This window comes from Otolemur garnettii, unplaced genomic scaffold (genome assembly GCF_000181295.1).
Source record: "Otolemur garnettii isolate 467f Iridium unplaced genomic scaffold, OtoGar3 scaffold00005, whole genome shotgun sequence".
NCBI lineage: Eukaryota > Metazoa > Chordata > Mammalia > Primates > Galagidae > Otolemur > Otolemur garnettii.
In genome coordinates, this window is record NW_003852400.1 from 3,398,484 (window position 1) to 3,407,081 (window position 8,598).

At 40.2% G+C, this 8,598-nt stretch overlaps 1 non-coding gene across 1 annotated transcript; it reads left to right on the forward strand.

Moving 5' to 3' along the window:
* Positions 1-1,351: 1,351 nt before the first annotated feature.
* Positions 1,352-1,458, forward strand: LOC111722078. Its single transcript, XR_002771028.1, has one exon. It is a non-coding gene; the product is annotated as a U6 spliceosomal RNA (small nuclear RNA).
* Positions 1,459-8,598: the final 7,140 nt, after the last annotated feature.

The following is an 8,598-nucleotide window of genomic DNA, read 5'->3' on the forward strand; positions in this document are numbered from 1 at the left end:
GTATTAGTTTGGTATGGTTGTAGTTTAATGCTAGTATTAGTTTGGTATGGTTGTAGTTTAATGCTAGTATTATGTCTGTAATTGCTCATATGCTCTTGGCAGGCTCTGATACTTTTTTTTTAATAAGACTTTTTCTTTTTTGAACTTATTACCTGATTATACAAAACTGGTCTAGTTAGGAAACATTTCAAAAGCTTTCTGTACCAAATAGTGGCTTACTAAGATTGCCAAGCTATATTCACATGAATATTAATGTTATATGTCATTTGTATGGACTGATTTAAAAATGTTTTGGTTTCTGTTTTCAAGGAAAATTTCCAATTTTGCTATAACTCTTTCATGAGTAACTGAGACCCTTGAGATGTCTTTGTTAGTGGAGTTTAGAATTAGTTGTGCAAGTTATGACACCTGGTCTTTTTTTTTTTTGAGACAGAGCCTCAAGCTGTCCCCCTGGGTAGAGTGCTGTGGCATCACAGCTCATAGCAACCTCCAACTCCTGGGCTCAAACGAGTCTCCTGCCTCAGCCTCCCAAGTAGCTGGGACCTCAGGCTCCCAAGTAGCTGGGACCACAGGCGCCTGCCACAATGCCTGGCTATTTTTTGGTTGCAGCCATCATTGTTGTTTGGCAGGCCCGGGCTGGATTTGAACTCGCCGTCTTAGGTATATGTGGCTGGCACCTTAGCCGCTTGAGCCACAGGCGCTGAGCCCTGGTCTGTCTTAATACCAGTAGTTTAAAACTATTGACATGATCTATCTGAAATATTTTAGTTCATACAGCTATTGGAAACCATAGTAGTTTCGTTTAACTTTATTATGGTAAAGTATACATCACATAAAATTTATTATTTTAACCATTTTTAAGTGCAACCCCTTACTGCTAACCATCTCTAGAACTTTTTCATCATTTTATACTGAAACTCTGGAGCTTTATTAAACATTTTTCACTAGGTCCTACTATGAAAACCATTTTATTTTTTATTTTACTTTTTTTTGAGACAGAATCTCACTTTGTCACCCTCGGTAGAGTGCTGTGGCATCACAGCAACCTCAAACTCTTTGGGCTCAAGCAGTTCTTTTGCCTTAGACTCCCAAGTAGCTGGAACTACAGGTGCCCGCCACAATACCTGGCTTTTTTTTTTTTTTTTTTGCAGTTGTCATTGATGTTTAGCTGGCCCAGGCTGGGTTGAAACATGCCATCCTTGGTGCACTGTGCTATGGCTGCCACCCCGATTTTTAGTTTTTTTAATGAGACAAGGTTTATTACATTGCTTTTTCCTATAGTAGAAAAATACAATAGCATTAACATTTTAAAAATCTATTTGTATATATTTTTGTGAATATTTCCAGATAGGTGCTTGCTTTGGCAGCACATATACTAAAATTGGAATGGTACATAGAAGATCAGCATGGCCCCTGTGCAAGGATGACACGCAAATTCGTGAAGTGTACCATATTAAAAAAACAAAAAAGGTTTCCAGATAGCTTATTTCATATAGTATTTAAAAGAATGCTTCAGTGGCAGCATGATATTAATAGATACTTTTGGGACATAATTGTAAATAATTTAATACCTGTTGGTTTAAAAAAAACACAACTAATCCTATGACAGATTAGTCAGTTGTAAGTTCTCTTTAGAAAAAATTATAACCAGTTGGCTTCAGATCCAGTTTTCTGTCATCTGTAAGAAATACATTTTTATTGTTGTAAAAACCTAACAAAGTATACCATCTTAACAGTTTTAAAGTATGTAGTACAAATAGTATTAGGTATATGCATTTTGTCATGCAACACCTCTAGAACCTTTTCAGCTTCAAAACTGAAACCCCAAGGCCCGGCGTGGTATCTCACGATTATAATCCCAGTACTCTGGGTTGGGTGGATTGTCATAGCCCGCAGGTTGGAGACCAGCCTGATCCAGAATGAGAACCTGTCTCTAAAAATAGCTGGGTATTGTGGTGGGCGCCTGTAGTCCCAGAAACTTGGGAGGCTGAGGCAAGAGAATTGTTTGAGCCTGAGAGTTTGAGATTGCTGTGAGCTATGATGCTACGGCACTCGACCGAGGGCGAGTAAGTAAGACTCTGTCTCAAAAAAACCAAAAAAACCCCCAAAAACAAAACTGAAACCCCATACTCATTAAAAGACTGCTTTCCTTTTCCCCCTCCTCCAGCCCCTGGTAATCATCTTCCCTTCTTGAGCTTCAGTACTTTAGATACTTTGTATAGTTGAAATAATCATGCAATATTTGTCTTTCTTGTGCATTTCTTTTTTTTTTTTTTTTTTTTTTTGAGACAGCGCCTCAAGCTGTCGCCTTGGGTAGAGAACTGTGGCATCACAGCTCACAGCAACCTCCAACTCCTGGGCTCAAATGATTCTCCTGCCTCCAACTCCCAAGTAGCTGTTTTTTGGTTGCAGCCGTCATTGTTGTTTGGTGGGTCCGGGCTGGATTCGAACCCGCCAGCTCAGGTGTATGTGGCTGGCGCCTTAGCAGGTTGAGCCATAGGTGCCGAGCCTGTGCATTTCTTTAGAATGTGAGAATGAGTTTAAGATATCCCATTATCAAACTTGAAAGCTACTGTTTAGTTTTTACTTAGTTTTTCAATCTGTGGGAGAGAATTGGGACTGAAAATTGAGATTCCCCATGATGGACTCTTTTGACATTTGACATCAGTGTAACAGTGGTCATTGTTCTTTGTGCCTTTACACAACTACTTAAAATCCCCCTTTCCTTCCTTTGGTGTTTAAATCAGAAACTGGATAAGCAAGTTTTTTTTTTTAAGTGTGAATGTGGGTGAAACTGAATGGGTGTAAGTCAAAAGAATGCCTAATTGTTCATTTCCCAGAGGTCATCACACAATTGCTGCTAAGCAGAAAGACTTGCAAATAAAGTTAATTGTGATGCTTTGGAAATATGGAATAATGGAAGGGTTGTACAGCTGAACTTTAGAGTGTAGAGAGGGGTCTGCAAACTGTGGCTTGCTGGCCAGATAAATCCTGCCAGTAGTGTGTATGGTCTCCGAGGTAAGATAGTTTTTGAATATTTTGTGACATGAAAACTATAGGAAATTAAAATTTCTGTGCCTGTAAATAAGGCTTTTTTGAAACACTGCATTCACTTTGTTTATGTATTGTCTGTGTGCTTTTGTGCTCCCATGGCAGAATTAACACAGCCATCTTACTAAGTGCTTAGAAAGTCTACGGCATTTATTATCTGGCTCTTTACAGAAAATGTTTGCTGACTTCTGGTGAGAATGTTATTGAAAAATAGAATGACATGGCATCATTCTTTTTCTTTATTATTTTTGAGATGGGGTCTGGTTGTATTGTCCAGGCCTGACATGAACTCCTGGGCTTAGGTGATTCTCCTGCCTTAGCCTCCTGAATAAGGGCATGTACCTGGTTGAGTGATATGACAATGTAAAAACTAAGAGGTATAGATTTGTAAAAATGGAGACTCATGGCTCGGCGCATGTGGCTCAAGTGGCTAAAGCACCAGCCACATACACTTAAGGTGGCGGGTTTGAATCCAGCCTGGGCCTGCGAAAACAACAATGACAGCTGCAACCAAAAAATAGCCGGGCGTTGGGGCAGACGCCTGTGGTCCCAGCTACTTGGGAGGCTGAGGCAGGAGACTCACTTGAGCCCAGGAGTTGGAGGTTGCTGTGAGCTGTGATGCCACAGCACTCTACCCAGGGGGATAGCTTGAGGCTCTGTCTCAAAAAAAAAATAATGGAGACTCATAATCAACATTTGCTAATATTGTTCAATTGAACAGGATTTTGAAACACAACATACTAAATCTACTCAGAATAAGTCAGAAAATGTGTTTAGGAAATTAAAGGGTGTTATGAATAAAGGTTTTTTAAGAAGTTGATGTTCTGGTAGAGAATTCAACAATTGAACACTTACATTTCCACAGATTTTCTGGTGTTCATGCTGTCCCATTTTTAGGACTGCTAAAATTCTGTGTTCATCTTAATGTCGATGACATTAACGAATAATTGCCATTCACGTCTGGGCATTCAGGCCCTCCTCAAAGGTGTCTATTTGCTTAACCATCTCTCTTTTGTGTCTCTGCAGACTTTTATTCATTAACTTGTGAATACGTCCTACTCACAGGGCCTTTGAGAGCAGATTTGGGCTTAGGGAAAATTTTTTTCATGCCTCAGCACATGTGTGTTGGACCCCCGCCCAACAGTTTATTCCCTTGCCTCTTTTCAGCTCTGTTTACCCTTTTCCCATTCTACACTTTTATATACAGGCAGTCCCAGGTTATGAATGAGATAGGCTCTGTATTTTTGTTCTAAAGTTGAATGTGTGTTTAAGTTGGAATAGATACATTTACCTATTACTGGTAATACCCTTTGTTTGTAAGTGTGAGCCACTCGTTATTTGGGTGTTTGGAACTCTGAGACTGCTTGTATTCCATTTCATTGTCTCGCCTTGCTTTCGTTTCTCATTTATTTGTAGCTTATCTGCTTTTCTTCATCCAGGTCAATCTATAGTTGGGATATGTGGAGCTGTGTGGGAGGAGAATGCAAGGAAAGCAGTGTGTGTAAGGAGGCGTGGAGCTCAGTGAGAACGAAAGCCGCTTGGTGTGTCTCTAACTCAGTGTCTTTGTGGTATCAGGAGATGAGACCAGGAAGCCAGGCAAAGGGCATGTTATAAAAGGCTCTGTCTTGTACAAGTAGGTTTTCAATCTTTGTGTAAAGATTGTTCAATCTTTCGTCTGTGCTACAGAGCTTTTGGCCCGAAGTCCAGAGATTCTGAGACCAATCTAGGGTAGCTGATGTGAGAAGTGAGGGTACAGGATGGCTGGGGTAAGGCAGGGTATGGCCAATTTTGATGTCCTGTTAGAGTTTCAGCTTTTGTTAGTAAAATAGCTTTTTTTCTTTTTCATCAGGAGAGAATTCAAAAAGAATTGTTTAGAATGCATTAGAGTGAGCAAAAATTGGGGGTAGTGAGATAAGTTAGGAGGGTGGTGTAGCAATTAATTTGCATTTAATCAGCTGGGAATTGTGGTGGGTGCCTGAGGTCCCAGCTATTTGGGAGGCTGAGGCAAGAGAATTGCTTGAGCCAAAGAGTGCTATGACGCCACAGCACTCTACCGAAGGCAACAAAGTGAGACTCTGGTCTTGATTTAAAAAAAAAATTGCATTTAATCTTATTCCAGAAATGATTTGAGTTGGTGAGATTTCAGACTTAAGGCAGTAGTAATAGTTAGGAAAAGAAAGAATCTGAACGGGAATCTGAAAATGGAAACAAACTCCTGACACATGGGATAAAGAAAATGACAAGTGAGAGAGCACAAAATAAGTTGTGTTAAATTTTAGAAGACGCAGATGCTATTAGCTGCTATTTTAATAAACAATATTACAATTTCGTTTATCTTCAGGAAAGGGGTAAATTTCACAGATAAGTTTCATCTCCTTTTTGCAAATATCTCTTGAAAATTATTGTTCTTAAATTCTAGTTATCATCGTTTTACTGTCTTGCTTAATGGTTTTATTGTTCTACTTCTATTATATACTATTGAAAACGTTTTTGGAATTAGATGAGATATATAAATAATGATTCACATTCTCTATTGGAATTTTGGCTGGCATATTTCAAAAATGAAGCTGTTGAAAAGGAACTAACATTCCTATTATTTTCATTTTTTGGATATTTCTTCTGTACCATTGGCATACCCTTATTTTGGTTTTTGGTTTTACCAGCCTTATTGAGGTATAATTGACATGCAGAAAACTGCACAGGGATTGATACCTCTGAAATCATTACTACAATTCTGATAATAAACACATCCATTTTCCCCAAGTTTCTTCCTACCACTATGTAATCCTTCCCTGCTTTCCTCTATCTCTCCTTAACCCCTTCAACAGTTTGTTTGTTTGTTTGTTTGTTTATTTATTTATAGAGACAACGTCTCACTCTATCACCTTTGGTAGAGTACTGTGGCATCACACAGCTCACAGCAACCTCCAACTCCTGGGCCTAGGTGATTCTCTTGCCTCAGCGTCCCGAGTAGCTGGGACTACAGGCGCCCGCCACAACGCCTGGCTATTTTTTTCTTGCAGTTTGGCCAGGGCTGGGTTTGAACCCACCACCCTCAATATATGGGGCCAGCGCCCCACCCACTGAGCCAGAGGCTCCACTGTATTTATTTATTTTTGAGACAGTTTCACTCTTGTTTCCCTGGTATTGAATGCTGTAGTATCATAGCTCACAGCAACCTCAAATTCTCTCTCTTTTTTCTTTTTTTCGGGACAGAGTCTCACTGTGTCACCCTGGGTAGAGTGCTGTGGTGTCAATGGCTACCTCAAACTCTTGGGCTAAGCAGTTCTCTTGCCTCAGCCTCCCAAATAGCTGGGACTATAGGTGCCTACCTATTGTAATACTTATAGGATTACAATGCCCAGCTATTGTTGTTTGGCAGGCCCAAGCCTGGTTTGAACTGGCTGCCCATCATGTATGTGGCCAGCGCCCTAGCCACTGAGCTATAGGCACTGAACCTCAAATTCTTGGGCTCAAGTCATCGTACTGTTTAAGCCTCCTGAGGAGCTGGGACTATAGGCACCCACTACAGTGGTTGGCTAGTTTTTCTATTTTTAATAGTGACAGGGTATTAACTCCTGAGCTCAAGCGATCCACCCACCTCACACTCTCAGGGTGTTAAGATTACAGGTGTGAGCCACTGTGCCTGCCCCCTCAATAGTTTTATTTTATTTTATTTTTTGTTGCAGTTTGGCCAGGGCCGGGTTTGAACCCACCACCCTCAGTGTATGGGGCTGGCACCCTACTCATTGAGCCATAGGCACCACCCCCCTCGCCAGTTTTAGATGGCCACTGATCTTATGTGATTTTTAGATTACTTTGTATTTTCTAAAATTTATATACATAGAGTCATACTGCGTGTATCCTATTGTGTCTGGCTTCTTTTAACCAGCGTAATTATTTTGAGATTTACCTATTTTATTGAGCATCTCAGTATTTTCATTTTTAAGTAGGATCCCATTGCATGGATACCTCAAGTTATTTATATTTGTTATGGATGGACATTTGAGTCGTTTTCAGTTTGTGATTTTTTTTTTTCCTTTTTTTTTTTTTTTTGAGACAGGAGCCTCAAGCTGTCCCCCTGGGTAGAGTGCCATGGCATTGCAGCTCACAGCAATCTCCAACTCTTGGACTCAAGCGAGCCTCCTGCCTCAGCCTCCCAAGTAGCTGGGACCACAGGCACCTGCCACAATACTTGGCTATTTTTTGGTTGCAGCTGTCACTGTTGTTTGGCAGGCCTGGGCTGGATTCAAACCCACCACCTTGGGTGTATGTGGCTGTTGAGCCTCAGGCGCCAAGCCATCTTTTTTTTTTTTTTTTTTTTTTTGAGACCAAGTTTCACTTTGTTGCCCTTGGTAGAGTGCCTTGGTGCCACAGCTCACAACCACCTCAGATTCTTGGGCTCAAGCGATTCTCTTATCTCAGCTTCCTGAGTAGGTGCCTACCACAATGCCCAGCTGTTTTTTTTTAAGAGATGGAAGTCTTGCTCTCGTTGAGGCTGGTCTCAAACTTGTGACCTTAGGCAGTCCACCTTCCAGGGCCTCCCAGAGTGCTAGGATTACAGATGTGAGCCACCATGCCCGTCCTTATAGTTTGTGACTTTTACAAACATAGCTACAGTAAAAATTTGTGAACAGGTCTTTATGTGGACATACATGCTTTGATTTTTGGGGGGTAGATAGGAGTGGAATGGTTGGGACATACAGCTGTAGGTGCGTCTTTGACTTTTCTCTGTAATTTTTTCTTCTCATCACCTCTGTATAGGAGTGCTGCCTCTTCTGCATCTTCTCCTGAACTTGATGTAGCCAGTCTTTATTAGTATTTTGGCATTCTTGTTAGGTATCGGGATCTTATTGTGGATTTGATTTTCATTTTCTAATGAGTGATGCTGAGCATTTTTTCATGTGCTTATTTGCCATCCCTAAATTTTCACTGGTGAAGTGTCCAGTCTGTTCAAATCTTTTGACTAAACGTGTATAGTTTTAAATTGAATTCTGTGCTTTTTTTACTGTCAAACTTTGAGAAGTCTTTTGTATATATTCTAGGTACAAGTCCTTTGTTGGACATGCAGTTTATAAATACTTTCTCCCATTCAGTGGCTTCTGTTTTCATTCCCTTAACAGTTTTTTGAAGGTTATTAATTTTATTTTGCAGAACATTTGTTTTAATGAAATCAATTTACTATTTTTTTTTAACGTACACGCTTTAATATTGACTCTAAGCAGTCTTTGTCCAGCTCAGTACAGTCTTCTGTGTTTTCTTCTAGATATTCGATAATTTTAGATTTTACTTTTAGATCTTTAATCCATTTTTGTTGTTGTTGTTAGTTGGGGATTCATTGAGAAAGACCCAGGTTACATTAATGGTTACATTAATTGCATTTGTTAGGTAAAGTCCCTCTTATAATTGTGTCCTGTCCCCAAAAGGTGTGCACATACCTTGACTCCCTACCCCATCCCTCCTTCCCTTTCTCTGCTCTTCCCTTTTCCCACCCCTTTAATCCGTTTTTTAGGCTAATTTTTGTGTATCAGATGAAATGTGGGTTAA